Raw genomic sequence first — 17,117 nt, forward strand, 5'->3', positions numbered from 1 at the left:
AAACCTTCAATTTGTAAAACCAAAACAAAACAAAACCCCACCCAATATCTGCAAAGTGCAATAAAGTGAAGTATAATGAGACAGGGTGTGTCTGGACCCACCCCAGGCCGGAAAGAGCCCCGTCAGTGCTGAGTGAGTGTGCAAAGCCTCCTTTAGGCCTGCCCTCAGCACACTCTCCCCGCTGTGACCCACGGACCCTGTCATACAGCCCCTAGTACGAATCTGTATCCAGAATGCTTTGTCTGATTGCTGCTGGTCCTCACATCTCCTCCACTAACACTCACTTCTGACTTTTGGGTTCATCTGCACTGTCCAGAGCCCAACGGACTCTCCAATGACTGTTCTTACTCCTGAGTAAATACATTTAGTGTTGCTTTCCACTAAAGACCCCTTTCAAAGTCTGCCAACCTCATGCCAGAACACCTGATAGGAGTACCTGAAAAGCATCAAATTCAATCCTAAATACAGCAATGATAGGTGTTAATAAATGTAAATTCTAAATGCCCTAAAAATTTGTTACAGCCTGCTCTCAGTGATACATGCCCCGGGCCATACCCTGGCTCCACACTCAGCCCTCCCTGGTCTTCCTTAAGTGCCCCCTTCTGCTGCTCCTTGGCCACCCCCTTTCCAGTGCCCCTTCTGCCTCTCCTCCCCACAGCCAGCCAGCCAGGGGCAGAAAGGATTGTAGAAGAAAGGTTACCCCACTCCTTGGCATCTTCAGTGATGCATGGTCACTGCGTGAGGCCTCTTGGACACCACAGACCACACAGATGAGTCAGGGAGGTCCTTAGGATATCCTGTGACTCAGGAACACCATAAGCCAAATGACTCATTAACCAAGGCCTTGGCTGGATCAATAACTGTTCATGCCCAAAGTAAGGTTTCATTCTGCCAGGATGGTTCAGACGGTAGCGTTCAATCCCTTGTCCCCATCCACAAAGGCTAAGAGAGGACACGCATCCCCACACCAGTGATTCCTGGTCTCAAGGAGGTTAACATCTAGTTGGAGGGACCCTCTTGGGAATGTGAGACAGGCCCCAACCCCGTCAGACGTTCACACTGGGCTATGAGCACAAAGCCACCAAGGTCCCAAAGAGGTGTAAAAAAAATTTTGTTTTTTGAATTTAAAAATCAATCTTGTATGCAGTGGGTGTGTGCATGTGCACTGGTGTGTTGCCGAGTAAGCTAGCTGGACACGCATTACGCCCACGTCTAACTTTTCTCTTTCTGGATCACGTAAGTGCTTCTTATGTGCACTCAGTTTAGCACATCTGCACGAAACCACCATGCTACGGATTCTGCTTTGCACGCGTCTCCTCAGTTTGCTAAGTTCCCGCCACTCAACTATCACACACAGAATATTTCTGGATGAGCCATCGCCACCAAGCTGTGTCCAATTGCAGGTACCCTGCATGACAATGCAATGCCACATTGCCCTTCAGAAGACCAAAAACTACTTGTGAACGCTAATTAATGGGCAACTACTAAGTCCTGGGACGGTACTGGCTTGAGCTACAAAGACAAATCACAACAAGGCTTTAAAAGCAAGTTTAGAAACAAAAACAAACCAAGCAATATTTGAATCAACACTGTTTCTCTTAGCCCTTTCCAAAAAAAAACAAAATGTGAGATTGGCATGTATTAGTTCCATTTTCACATGGAGAAACCAAAGTTCAAAGAGGTGAAGTGGCTTGGTCAAGGGCAACAGGCTAGCAATGGGGTAGTATTCACTCTGCTCTGACTGCCTCCAGAGTATGTGTCCTTCCAGCAGAGCATAGACAGGTATGATTAAATTAAGGGCTTTGAGATGGGGAGATTATCCTGGATTATCGGGGTAGACCCTAAATGCAATCACAAGTGTCCTGATGAGAGGCAGGCAGAGAGCTGATGCACGCAGTGGGGAGGCAACGTGGTCACAGAGGCACAGACTGCGGACACAGCCACAAGCCCGGGAGCCACCAGAGCTCACAAGAGGCAAGAAATGGACTGTCCTCCGAGCCTCTAGAGGGAGGGCCACCCCCAATCACCTTGACTTCAGCCAGTGAAACGGATTCTGGACTTTTGACTTCCAGAGTGGTATGAGAATAAGGTCTGCTGTTTTAAGCCACCAAGTCTGTGATAATTTGTTCCATGGCCTTAGAAGATGAGCACAGGGTGTTACTTTCAGAATTGAACTGTGAAGAAAGTACGACTGTTCCTTATGTTTGTTATAAGCACTGTTACGGAACTAGAAGGTATGGAGACCATTACAGAGCTTAACGATATTATCCCAAGAGTAATAAGCATAACTACAAAATTAATTCTAGTTCTAGCTTGATTACTCATTAAAGAATTACAATGAACAGCCATCAAACTGGTGAAAACTGATTTCCCCTTCTTTTTCACCAAATAGTTTATATTTTTTTTAAAGATTTTATTTATTTGACAGAGAGAGACACAAGCAGTGGGAGGGGAGAGGGAGAAACAGGCTTCCTGTGGAGCAGGGAGCCCGATGTGGGGCTCAATCCCAGGACCCTGGGACCATGACCTGAGCCGAAGGCAGACGCTTAACGACTGAGCCACCCAGGCACCCAAATAATTTACTTTTTAACTTTATTACTTTTTTTTTTTAGAGAGAGAGAGGAAAGAGAGAGAAAGCATGCACGCAGAGGGCAAGCAGGAGCGGGGGGCAGGGGGGTGGTTTGTAGAGGGAGAGGGAGAATCTCCAGCAGACTTCCCAAGGAGCATGGAGCCCAATGCAGGGCTGGATCTCACGACCCTGAGATCATGACCTAAACCAAAATCAAGAGTTGGACACTTAACCACTAAGTCACCCAGGTGCTCCTTCACCAAAATAATTTAAAATAAAAATGACCTAATAGGAGTTTTTATGATTATAAATTATAATATCCACAACATAATAGAGAAAGAAGAATTATCTTCAATTTAATACATTATTCACAGTGTAATTTTTTTGAGGAAATACACATATGCTGGGCTGAAGAGAATACAGAAAACAGGCTAGAATGAAATAGCCATGAAGCCAAGAATTGGAGGTCAAGTACCATCTAGGCTTGTGTCCCATGAATTATGCACGGACACTCGAGATCACAAAAACTACCTGAAGTCTCAGTTTCCTCACTGGTAAAATGAGGAAATAACGTCCGCAAGCATTATCTGCTTCCAGAGGAAGCAATGGAGAACAAAAGCACAAGTCTTTGCCAAATTAAATGGAGTGTATCTGTTGCCGAATTAAAATCAGCACCATGTATAGCTACTGTTTTGTTGCCACAGAGATACAATGTGTTTTTCTAGTTTTTCAGGACACCTTTCTTGATAGCTGTATTCCTAGGCATTTTATACCTGTGGCAACTGTCCATGGGATTTGTTCCTCCATTTTATTCTCTGAGCGAATGTTGCTGGTGTATCGGAAAACTCTGGATTTTTGCAAGTTGATTTTGCATATGTCACATTATACTCGTGAACCCTCATGATTTTTTTTTTTTTTAAAGATTTTATTTATTTATTTGAGACAGAGAGAATGAGAGACAGAGAGCATGAGAGGGAGGAGGGTCAGAGGGAGAAGCAGACTCCCTGCCGAGCAGGGAGCCCGATGCGGGACTCGATCCCGGGACTCCAGGATCATGACCTGAGCCGAAGGCAGTCGCTTAACCAACTGAGCCACCCAGGCGCCCAAACCCTCATGATTTTTTTTAAGCTTTTTCTCTAGGAGTTTCTGGGGAGATATTCAAATCATTTGCAAATAATGATAGTGTTGTCTCTTCCTCTACAAGAGACTTCTCTAATTGGTGAGAACCACCAGTTAAGATTCTATTAGCAAGCACCACTCGCATCCTTGCTTCATTCCCGTCTTCAATGAGGATGTTCTGATGTTGCACCATTAAATATAGTTTGTGGGGTGTTTTTAGTAGATGCCATCATTACCAAACAAAGAAGTTCCCTTTCTATTTCTAATTTGCTAATAGTTTGTTTAGTTTTCAAAGTGGATTTCATTAAATGCCATTTGAGCCATCTAGTGATAGGACTATGTGGTTTTATTAATTACTTCCTTAATGCAGGTTACAACAGAAAGACATTTTCTGAGGCTGAACCATGCTCGCTTTTTTGAAATAAGCCCTACTAAGGTCATAATGTGGCATTTAAAAAATACACTGTTGGATTTGACTTGCTAATATTTATTTAGAGTTTCTAACTTCAGAATGAAGTCAGCCTGTAGTTTTTTGTTCAGTGCTCTCCTCTAGGAGTTTTGGTATCAGGATAATGCCAGAACTTGCAGACTTGTAGGAAATATTTTCATATTTTCTATGCTCTGGAACTATGTAAATAACTAGTTACTATAGAGCCATACCTTTCAACCGAATAATTCATTTAAAATGTTTAAAATACCAGGGTGCCTGGGTGGCTCAGTTGGTTAAGCATCTGCCGACTCTTAGTTTCAGCTCAGGTCATGATCTCAAGGAGATGAGATCGAGCCCCACATCAGGCTCCACACTCAGCATAGAGTCTGCTTGTCCCTCCCCACCCCCCAGCCCCAGGCTCTCTCTCAAACAAATATATCTTTAAAATGTTTAAAATACAATTTAAATTTTTTCTTTTAATGGACATACAACATAACAAAGAGTATTAAACTTTAGTTAATAGTACCAGATTTCAGTGCCAACTTCATAACCAACACAGTTTTGGACCTTGAGAAATTGTTTCATTATAAATAAAAATCTCAGGAGATATTAAAATAAATGAATTAATGCACATAAAATGCTCTTAGGGAAGGTATATTATCTTTAAAAATAGGTGTAGGTCACCTGTTAGTGCTGAGAAATAAATCACAGTATTTTTTTCCAGAATTTAGAAAGATTTGCAATAAATAGCAATTAAGTTTCTACATTTTTTTTAGACCACTGGAAGAAATTCTAGATTTTTTCCTGCAGACATAATTAAGAGCTGTTTAAGATTCTACCACAAATACCTAAGTGTGTATTCTTGCCTAAGAGACAGGGACAAAGAAAAAGGAAACATGTAAGCGACCACAAATCACATTCTCCAATTTTAAAAATGTAAAATATTTCTACAACAATGTATTTTTCAAGCCCTTTAGAAAGTATGAAGACACAAAAAGTCTGAATAATTTTCAGAGTCAGCACAGTGAGCTTGGAGTTACTAATGTTATATTCTGTTCTACTGGAAGATTCCCACTAGCAATACCAAGCTGGGAGGATACATTCAATTCAGCTACCAAGCAAAAGATTCCCTTTCTAGAATTGCAAAAAAAAAAAAAAAAAGGAAATGGAAACAAAGCCAAGTTCCTTTGGGGGCCTGACCAGACTCTAGTGCCAAAAGGACAGCAAGTTCCAGACTTCCCTGAATCTCTGAGGCAAGATTCCACTTCCCAAGCAGTTTCCTTTGGTGCCCCCTCCCAATCGCATTTAACACCAAATGACACCACTAGCTCACAAACAAAAAGGTCTCAGCTCAGAACCAGTCTCCCGGCATTCAAACAATGTTAGTATCACTCAATTCTGCTATGTTCCACACCAGAGAGGAGATCACTATTGCAGGAGCAAATCAAAGAACACGACAGTCCCCGCGGACTCAGCTGCGAGGAGAGGGTGATGCCCACACAGAACACTCTAATACTCACTGGAGAATTTCCAGCTCTGTAAGATACAGAAGTTTGTAAGATAGAGGCACATTCTTTCAAGAGGTTTTAAATAACCAGTAAGCAGAGTTTTAGACACAGGCCGAATTCCTGAGATGTGTCAAGAATACAATACGTACTCTGCAAGTAGACAGAGCCTGTCTGCATGTGTTAGAGCACTAAAGGGCCACGAGGTCTCTAATATTCACAAAGCACCTGGGTACTAAACACCAGGAGACTGAATAGACAAAAAGCACAAAATATTCAAAACACTAACTATACATGAAACATTAATATGTAGGTGGCTTAATGTGACCATCCATTGGTGACACTCATTCTCACACCATGTGTCCTCTACTCAAGAAGCGCTAATAAAACCCCTGAGGGTCCACTGTTTTAGCTGTGGTCAGTGATGCGCAGAGCGAAGCAAGACATTACCCACTGTGACCCCAGGACTCAGGTAGCACGGACTTTCCACCTGCCCCTGCACACTACCCTAAGAGCATTAACCTACGTTATCCTTTTCCCCTTGCTTCTTGCTGTGTTTTACACTGATTTAGTAAACTGTGTGATTCAAGCTTATTTTAAGTTGGCACATGAATCTTTCTGTTTTGAGACCGCTGGGGGAACTTGCTGGGCCCTGTATTCAGAGGCTACCAGGGTATCAGGGGGCGTCAATGCGAAAAGAAAGGAAAACCCCAAGTGCCCGTGAGGAGACACTAGGTTGCCAGTGACAGCTGTTATGGGCTGAATTGTGTCCCCCACCGCCCCAAATTCAGAGTTTGAGGTCCGAATCCCTAGTATCTCAGAATGTGACTGTATTTGGAGATAAGGTCTCTGAGGAGGTAATCACATTAAAATGAAGTCTTTAAGGCAGGCCCTAATCCAATATAACTGGCGGCCTTAGAGGAGAAGGTGAGCGGAAGCGCGCGCGCGCGCGCACACACACACACACACACACACACACACACACACACACACACACACACACGAAAGACCACATGAAGACAGAGGGAGCAGGTGGCTATCTACAAGCTGAGGAGAGATGGCTCAGGAAAAAAAAAATCAACCTGCCAACACCTTGATCTTGGACTTCCAACCTCAGGCCTATAAGAAAACTAATTTCTGTACCCGCTCTGTGGTTCCTTGTTAGGGCAGCCCGAGGAAACTAACACATCAACTGTCAGATGTATCCTTTCCTTGGGGAGCCATTCTCCTATGTGATGAGAATGGGAAGGGTCCTGCTTTTCTGGAAAACCTTTCTGGCCTCAGCAAGGGTATGAGTACCTGACCTAAGCAAGGCAGATCACAGCACCTTCTCCTTCCTCCCACTCAGAATCTACTCCTAGAGTTTCCTCACAGGTGACGAATGAGGGCTGGTTCAGTTTCTGCGTGCACGTGTGTGTATGTATGTTTTCCAATGTGTGTGCATGCGTTTGTGGTACATCTAAGTTATTCCCTATACAAATTGTTTAATTTGTATAGATACTAGACCAGTTGTCCCAAAGGTTTTATCAATGTACATATGTACCAACAGTTTATAAGAGGCTTATTTCCCTAAACCTTTTCCCAACAGAGAATACTTTCAGTATTTGCCAATGATTTTTTTCCCCTTGTTTTAATTTGCATCTCACTGACTCTACCATGAGGGTCATATGTTACTGACCATTTGTGTATCTTATCTTATGGCTTGTCTGTTTAGGTGTTTTGGCTATTTTTCTTTTTGTAGGCTTATCCTTTTGCTATGTTCCAAGTTTGTAAGAGTTCTTCCTATGTTAAGGATGCTAATTCTAGCTTTAGTCTTCATTTTTTTTTTAACTTTATGATATTTTTTAATATAGAAGTTCATTTTTATGTCAGATTTTGATCCATGTACTACCAATTCTATCAGTCTTTTCCTTACTGTTTTGGTTTCAGAGTTCTGTTTACACAGTCCTTGATGGAGCTTTTAATACCACTACACACATGGAATCTATGAATTATGCGTAATGAGGGGAACTTTTCAAAATGCCATAAATATGGCTGCTCTCATTCTGACAAAAATCCAGGGGCTATAGAAATAGAACTATCATCAAAGCACAACCAAAAGAGGCAAAGGGCAAGAGGCCAGAGTATTCACTCAAGGTTTACACACTTGCGTGCACACGCACACACACACACACACACACACTCACTCTGAGCCCTGCTGTCTGGGAGCTGGGCACTGGTCGAGGCATTTGAGATACACAGTGACCCAGACAAAGTCCCTGCCTCACAGAGCCTGAATTCTCATTCTGATGGGGGGAAGAGAGAGACAATGAGCCAACAGGAAAAGCACCTTACTCTGTGTGTCCAGTGAATAGGAGTTTCTGGGCAGAAATGAGGAGGGGTGGTGAAGGAGACAGGGAGACCAGTGGCAGGAGCGAGGCCAACACGTCCAATACTACAGTCACGGAAGGTCTCCCCAAGAAGGTAACCGAACAAAGTCAAAGGAGGTGAGGAAGTGGCTCTCTCCTCCCTCAGGTTCCACCTCCTCTGTCTCCCCTTCCCTGGTCATCTCCACCCACAGTGACCACCAGTTCATCTGGCACTTTTATTGCCTTGAGGTATTACCTTTCATGCATTCAGCATTGCTATTCATAGTTAGATTATAAGTTTCTTTTGGGGCAGGGGCTTTTCCTAGCCCTCTTGGCATCCCCCAGACGACCTTTTACATCACAGGCAACAAATCTTCAATTATGCACAAGAAATGGAATATGGTAGATCTATTTTCAGCACCTCCACACAGACAGCAATTCCCCTGAAAAAGGAGTTTCGTAACCAAATCCAGCTCTAATGAATGGTAGAACTGAATAATGCACTACTTACAACATTTCCTTGGTCTCTCAACAGTTACACACAAGATGTCAACAAAATCTGTGATGGAAAGTGCTATATACTGGATTTACAACCTAGACACAATTCTGTCTAAAGAGGAAAAGCCCTGACCAAGCACCGTGTGCTTAGCACTCTGCCATATCCATATTACATTATTTAAGGCTGGCATAGGAGGCACTGTCCTCTTTCTACACACAAGGACACAGGCTCAGAAAGCTCGGCCAGTCAGGAAGTGGAAGAGCCCATTTTGAGCTGAGCCTGATGCTTTTTCAGCTACGCCATGCTGCCTTTTGAAATGACAAGGAATTTATATGAGAAACAGCAGTAAATTTAAAAGAAATGTGTTTATGTCCGGTGGAAAAAAGACGGTCTCAATAAGAATGATGTAATATATGGTGATTAACATAACAATAAGAAAATTTTTTAAAATTTAAAAAAAGATGTTATCAAAGAACTAAAATTAAAAGTGCAGAAGGTAATGTAAAGAATTAACTCAGAAAAACAAAGACCCATGGAAATACAGATACCTTAATCTACACAAAGTCACACTACTCAAAAGGCAGGAATTCAAGATAAACATACACACCTAGAATACAGATGCAGAAGATCCACTATGCACAGAGATTGGAGTGAGAGAAAGAGAAGCCATAATCAGGAAAGCAACTTTGAGAAGTTTTCCTACAGCTGAATGGCATTCTCTATAAAGAATGGCAAATGGGCAAGCTCCTATATGTTTCTCCCCCAAAGAGGAATTAAAGACAAGCTATAAAAGCTGAGGCAATCCCAGGTAGTTCATTCTGAAGGTTAAAGAACCATAAAAAAATCTTTATGACAGCTTTGTTGACATAGATTTCACATACCAGAAAACTCATCCTTTTAAAATATACAATTAAGTGGCTTTTATTATATCTACAGAACTATAAGATTTGAAAGCTGGGAAAAAAAAACTTAAAATTATGTAGTCTAGTGTTTCTCAAAGTGTATTCTACTGAACCCTTCAGGTCTCACAGGCTACTGTATAAAAATGAATTTTCCTGGGCAAATAAGTTGGGTAAACACGGACAGCATATCTGCACAGTCTAGCCGCCTCAACGGTGCAAAACTGAAGTCTCCGAGCAGTCCCAGCATATCTGGATTTGCCTGACACAGAACCTCTTTTCATGGAACACGTCCAAACTAGTCCATCAAATCAGGGCTCTAGGGCAGACGCTTTGGAAAAACCCTAATTCTCCAGGTGAAGAAACAGAGTGCCAGAGAAGGCTGACTGGCTTGACTGAGGTCTTACAGCTCTTTCAAGTTGTCTGGTCTGTGAGCAACCACTTGGAAGGAGACCATGTCTTTACTGTTTATGACAGAGCCAAGCCAGATCTTCAGACTTAGTCCAGTGCTCTTTCTACACAGCACACCCTGAAGCCCCGAAGCAACAGGACAAAAGATTCCCAGAGCTGACAAGCCCTCTATCAGACATCATGGAGAAACGAAGACCAAACAAAGGCACAGATTCAAGAACTCTGTGTGCCCACACGTTAAGAGTCCAAAGTTATAAAGAAAAACAGGAGAACTCAAGATGATGCTATGAGAAAATACAAGATTTCCTACAAGAGCTCTGGACAAGGGGTACGTAAAAGTGAGAAACACTCTTTCCTAAAACCATACTCTGTCACCCCTCAAGGAGTTTACCATATGCGCCTTAGCATCGAGTGAGGGACAAAGGACTGGAACACTCTATGGCTATGTGGACCCATGGTTAAAACAGGAGATAAACAAGTAAAACATTAAACTCCTCTTTCCAATCTGATATTAAAGAAAAATCTATTCAAAAACAGGTAAGCAGAAGTGAAAACAAGAACAATCAACACAACCGGAAGAGCAAAGGAAAACAATGCACATTCATCACGTACATGATTAAATATGAAAAGGAACTCCTCTATGAGAAAGTAGATTTGGATTGAGAAACAAAAACAAATGATCTCGTTTCCCTAGTCATGCCTCTTCCACCCACCTCTCTCCACCAAATGTTCCAGCCCTGCTGAGCTTGGATCTCCCAGTACATGGCCTCTTCTTGGCTCTGGCCTTGAATGCAGGCTAACCCCCCATGCTCTTATCTCTACGTTCAAACTCCCACATACATTTCAACAGCCTGCCCAAAGAGCCCCACTTCCGTGTTGTCTTTCCCTGCTGTGAGGGCGGCACCATGGGTGAGCCACACCGTGCCTGACCTTCCAGCAGGCCTGTGTGTATGTTGCTCAGGCCTGGCCACATCCCTGTCTGCTTACTGCCTGCCCGCCATGCAGTACTCTCCCCACCCCGCCCCCCGCAGGAGCTCCATCACTGTCCCCACAGCTCTGCAGCCTTCACAGCGGCTCCATCATCATCATAGCCAACGATGACTAGCACTCACTCAGAGTTCCAAGACCAGCACAGGCCTCCCAGATTACCACCTCACTGAATCTTTTCTTTTAAAGATTTATTTATTTGACAGAGAGAGACACAGCGAGAGAGGGAACACAAGCAGGGGGAGAGGGAGAGGGAGAAGCAGGCTTCCCGCGGAGCAGGGAGCCCGATGCAGGGCTCGATCCCAGGACCCTGGGATCACGACCTGAGCCGAAGGCAGACGCTTAACGACTGAGCCACCCAGGTGCCCCCACCACCTTGCTGCATCTTAACTGCAAAACTATGCCCTAGGTTCCCTTAGCCCCGGGGCTCCTGCCAGGCAGAGGATGAGGGCCACACTGAGACTCAAACAAACCTACCAGACAGCAGGCCTCACCACACAACTTACATAACAAATGAGATCAATCCTAACAATGAAAGACACCAGGCAATGAACATTTTACAGCACTAAACCTTCAGGCGGCTGAAAGGAAAGCCGTTTCTTCTACTCACAGCACTGCTGACACCAGCTGTGTGGGATCTTCCCACAGCAACAGATCCCCCAATTCTCTCCTGACATCAACTGGGTGTCCTACAATTTAATTCAGTTCTAACACTAACTCTTTGGAGTGAATACAGTCCCCATCAGTTGGGGTCTCTGTCATACAGGACCCAGGGAAACACTGTACTTATTGTTACTGGTTCATTATAAAGGATATTATAAAGGATACACATGAACAACCAGAGGAAGAAGTACACAGGGCAAAAAGTAGCTAAAATTAAAAAATAGGTATTTTTGTTTTGTTTTTTTAAAGATTCTTTATTTTTGGGGGGAGGGGCAGAGGGAGAGAGAGAAACCATGAGCAGACTCCCGACTGAGTGCAGAGCTTGATGTGGGGCTTGATCTCACAACCCTGAGATCATGACCTGAGCCAAAATCAAGAGTTGACTGAGCCCCCCAGGTGCCCCACTAAGTAGATATTTTTAAAGGCAATAGTGATATATGTTATTCAAAACATTATAAAATCACAATTATCAAAGCTAAGGAACATTCATTTAAATACATCTATAAAAGGCAGAATATACAGACATCTCAATAATAGAATCCATCTGTATCTTTACTGACCACAATACTATGAAACTAGAAATCAACCAGAAGAAAAAAATCTGGAAAGAGCACAAATACATGGAGGTTAAATAACATGCTACTAAACAATGAATGGATCACCAAGAAATCAAAGAATAAATCAAGAATTACATGGAAACAAATGAAAATGAAAACACAACAGTCCAAAATCTTTGGGATGCAGCAAAAAGGGTTCTAAGAGAGAATTTTATAGCAATACAGGCCTACCTCAAGAAGCAAGAAAAATCTCCAATAACTTAACCTTACACCTAAAGGAGCTAGAAAAAGAACCCAAACCAACAAAAGGAAGGAAATAATAAAATCAGAGTAGAAATAAATAATATAGAAACTGGAGAAAAAAAAAAACAGAATAGATGGATGAAACAAGAGAGAGCTGGTTCTTTGAAAAGGTCAACAAAATTGATAAAACCTCTAGCCACATTCATTTAAAAAAAAAAAAAAAAACCCAAATAAACAAAATCACTAATGAAAGAGGAGAAACAACAACCAACACCACAGAAATACAAACAACTCTAACAGAATATTATGAACATCTACATGCCAACAAATTGGGACAACCAAAAAGAATTGGATAAATTCCTAGAAACTATAACTTACAAAAACTAAAGCAGAAAGAAATAGAAAATATGAACAGACCAACCACTAGCAATGAAATGAATTGGTAATCAAAAAACTCCCAAAACACAAAAGTCCAAGAGCAGATGGTTTCACAAGCGAATTCTACCGAACATTTCAACAACAGTTAATACCCATTCTTCTCAAATTATTCCAAAAAATACAAGAGGAAGGAAACCTCCAAATTCATTCTATGAGGTCAGTATTACTCTGATACCAAATCCAGATGAAGACACCACAGAAAAGAGAACTATAGACCAATACCTCTCATGACTAGAGATGTCAAGATCCTCAACAAAATATTAGCAAACAGAATCCAACAATACATTAAAAAAAAAATCATACACCATGATCAAGTGGGATTTATTCCCAGGATGCAAGGGTGGTTCAGTATTTCCAAAACAATCAATGTGACATATCACATCAATAAGAGACATATGATCATTTCAATAGATGCAGAAAAAGCATTTAACGAAGTACAATATCCATTCAAGATAAAACCCTCTGCAAGTAGATCTAGAGGGAACATGTCTCAACATAACAAAGGCCTTATATGAAAAACTACAGCCAACATCATACTCAATGGTGAAAAACAGAGCTCTTCCCCTAAGGTCGGAACTAAGACAAAGATGTCCACTCTCCTCACTTTTATTCAACACAGTCCTCGAAGTCCTAGCCACAGCAATCAGACAACAAAAAGAAATAAAAGGCATCCAAACTGGTAAGGAAAAAGTAAAACTCTGTCTGCAGATGACATGATACTATATATAGAAAACCCTAAGGACCCCACCAAAAAACTACTAGAACTGATATATGAATTTGGTAAAGTCACAGGGCACAAAATCAATGTACAGAAATCTGCTACATTCCTATACACTAATTATGAAGCAGCAGAGAGTGAAATTAAGAAAACAATCCTATTTACAACTGCATCAAATGCAATAAAATACCTAGGATTAAACTTAACCAAAGAGTAAAAGACCTGTACTCTGTAAAGTTTAAGACACTGATTGAAAGACATTCAAATAATCCAATCAAGAAACTTGCAGAAGACATGAACAGACATTTCTGCAAAGAAGACATCCAAACGGCCAACAGACACATGAAAAAGTGCTCAACATCACTCGGCATTAGGGAAATACAAATCAAAACCTCAATGAGATACTACCTCACATTTGGTGAGGATGCAGAAAGAGGGGAACCCTCCTACACTGTTGGTGGGAATGCAAGCTGGTGCAGCCACTCTGGAAAACAGTATGGAGGTTCCTCAAAAAGTTGAAAATAGAGCTACCCTATGACCCAGCAATTGTAATACTGGGTAAAGATACAAATGTAGTGATCCAAAGGAGAACATGCACCCCAATGTTCACAGCAGCAATGTCCACAATAGCCAAACTATGGAAAGAGCCTAGATGTCCATCAACAGATTAGTGGATAAAGAAGATGTGGTATATATATATATATATATATATATATATATATATATATACACAATGGAATATTATGCAGCCATCAAAAAAATGAAACGTTGCCATTTGCAACAACGTGGATGGAACTAGAGGGTATTATGCTAAGCGAAATAAGTCAATCAGAGAAAGACAAGTATCATATGATCTCAATGATATGAGGAATCTGAGAAACAAGACAGAAGATCATATGGGAAGGGAGGGAAAAATGAAACAAGATGAAACCAGAGGGAGACAAACCATAAGAGACTCAATCTTAGGAAACAAACTGAGGGTTGCTGGAGGGTGGGGGGGGGGGAGGGATGGGTGGCTGGGTGATGGACACTGGGGAGGGTATGTGCTATGGTGAGCGCTGTGAATTGTGTAAGACTGATGAATCACAGACCTGTACCCCTGAAACAAATAATACATTATATGTTAATAAAATAAAAAAATAAAAAATCCCCCCCCCCCAAAAGACATTCAAGACGACACAAAGAAATGGAAAGACATTCCATGCTCATGGGTTGGAAGAATAAATACTGTTAAAAAAAACTGGAGGTATTACAATTCCAGATTTCAAATTATATTATAAAGCAGTAGTAATTAAAACAGTATGGGGCGCCTGGGTGGCTCAGTTGGTTAAGCGACTGCCTTCGGCTCAGGTCATGATCCTGGAGTCCCTGGATCGAGTCCCGCATCGGGATCCCTGCTCAGCGGGGAGCCTGCTTCTCCCTCTGACCCAACCCCCTCTCTATGTGCTCTCTCTCATTCTCTCTCTCTCTCTCAAATAAATAAAATCTTTAAAAAAAAAAAAAAACAGTATGAAACTGGCATAAAAACAGACACTTAGATTGATGGAGTAAAACAGAAAACCCAGAAAGAGACCCACAATTACATGGTCAATTAATCTTTGACAAAGCAGGAAAGGATATTCAATGGGAAAAAGACCATCTCTTCAACAAATGGTGTTGGGAAAACAGGACAGCCACATACGAAAGTGTAAAACTGGACCACTGTCTTTCACCATACACAAAAACAAACTCAAAATGGATTATAGACCTAAATGTGAGACCTGAAACCATAAAAATCCTTGAAGGGAACACAGGCAGTAATCTCTCTGACATTGCCATAGCAGCATTTTTCTAGATATGTCTCCTGAGACAGGAAAGTAAACCTAGAATTCTATAAACTACTGAAACATCAAAATAGGGTGCCTGGGTGGCTCAGTGGGTTAGCATCTCCCTTTGGCTCAGGTGATGATCCCAGGAACCTAGGATTGAGCCTTGCATCAGGTTCCCCGCTCAGTGGGGAGTCTGCTTCCCTCTGCCCCTCCCCCTGCTCATACTTCCCCCACCCCTTCTCTCTCAAGTAAATAAAATCTTAAAAACACACACACACACACATCAAAATAAAAAGTTTCTGGGGCGCCTGGGTGGCTCAGTCATTAGGCATCTGCCTTCGGCTCAGGTCATGATCCCAGGGTCCTGGGATTGAGCCCCGCATCGGGCTCCCTGCTCCACGGGAAGCCTGCTTCTTCCTCTCCCTCTCCCCCTGCTTGTGTTCCCTCTCTCGCTGTGTCTCTCTGTCAAATAAATAAATAAAATCTTTAAAAAAAATAAAAATAAAAAGTTTCTGCACAGTGAAGGAAACAATCAACAAAACTAAAAGACAACCTACAGAATGGGAGAACATATTTGCAAATGACATATCTGATAAAGGGTTAGTATCCAAAATATATAAAGAACTTATAAAACTCAACACCCCAAAAATGAATAATCTAATTAAAAATGGACAGAAGGGGCGCCTGGGTGGCTCAGTCGGTTAAGCGTCTGCCTTCGGCTCAGGTCATGATCCCAGGGTCCTGGGATCGAGCCCCGCATCGGGCTCCCTGCTCCGCGGGAAGCCTGCTTCTCCCTCTCCCACTCCCGCAGCTTGTGTTCCCTCTCTCGCTGTGTCTCTCTCTGTCAAATAAATAAATAAAATCTTTAAAAAAAAAAAAATGGACAGAAGATATTAACAGACATTCTTCCAAAGAAGTCATCCAGATGGCTAACAGACACATGAAAAGATGCTAAACATCATTCATCATCAGGGAAATGCAAATCAGAAGTACAATGAGATATTACCTCACACCTGTCAGACTGGCTAAAATCAACAACACAGGAAATAAGTGCTGATGAGGATGTGGAAAAAAAATGCACTGCTAGTGGGAATGCAAACTGGTGCAGCCACTGTGGAAAACAGTATGGAGGTTCCTCAAAAAATTAAAAATAGGACTACCCTACAATCCAAGAATCACAATAGTATTTACCCCCAAAATACAAAAACACTAATTTAAAGGGATACATGCACCCCTATGTTTACTGCAGCATTATTTACAATAGTCAAATTATGGAAGCAGCCCAAGTGTCCATCGATAGATGAATTAAAGGATAAAAAGGTGTGGTATGTTTATATATATATATATACACATATACAAATGGTGTTGAGAAAACAGGACAGCCACATACGAAAGAATAGAACTGGACCACTGTCTTTCACCATACACAAAAACAAACTCAAAATGTATTATAGACCTAAATGTGAGACCTGAAACCATAAAAATCCTTGAAGGGAACACAGGCAGTAATCTGATATATATATACAGACACACACACACACACACAAGAATATTTTTCCACTGTAAAAAAGAATGAAATCTTGCCATTTGCAAGGACATGGATAGAGGTAGAGAGCATTACACTAAGTGAAATAAGTCAGAGAAAGACAAATACCATATGATTTCACTCATATGTGGAATTTAAGAAACAAATGAACAGAGTAAAAAAGACACACCAAGAAACAGACTCTTTAACTATAGAGAAAAAAGTGATGGTTACCATAGGGGATGTTGGTGGGGGGATGGGTGAAATAGGGGATGGGGATTAAAGAGTAAAAAATTAATGGAGGTGATGAAAAAAATTATGGAGATGAAAAAAAATTAATGGAGAAAGCAAAAAAGAATTTACAACAAAAGGAGATTCCATCTGTCTTAAGGGATTTA

At 41.7% G+C, this 17,117-nt stretch overlaps 1 protein-coding gene across 1 annotated transcript in view; it reads right to left on the bottom strand.

Annotated features, from left to right (window-relative positions):
- Positions 1–17,117, bottom strand: part of TTC39C (tetratricopeptide repeat domain 39C) — a 103,033-nt gene that overhangs the window by 16,994 nt on the left and 68,922 nt on the right. The gene's annotated exons all lie outside the window — the stretch shown is intronic.

This window comes from Neomonachus schauinslandi, chromosome 14, assembly GCF_002201575.2.
Source record: "Neomonachus schauinslandi chromosome 14, ASM220157v2, whole genome shotgun sequence".
Taxonomy (NCBI): domain Eukaryota; kingdom Metazoa; phylum Chordata; class Mammalia; order Carnivora; family Phocidae; genus Neomonachus; species Neomonachus schauinslandi.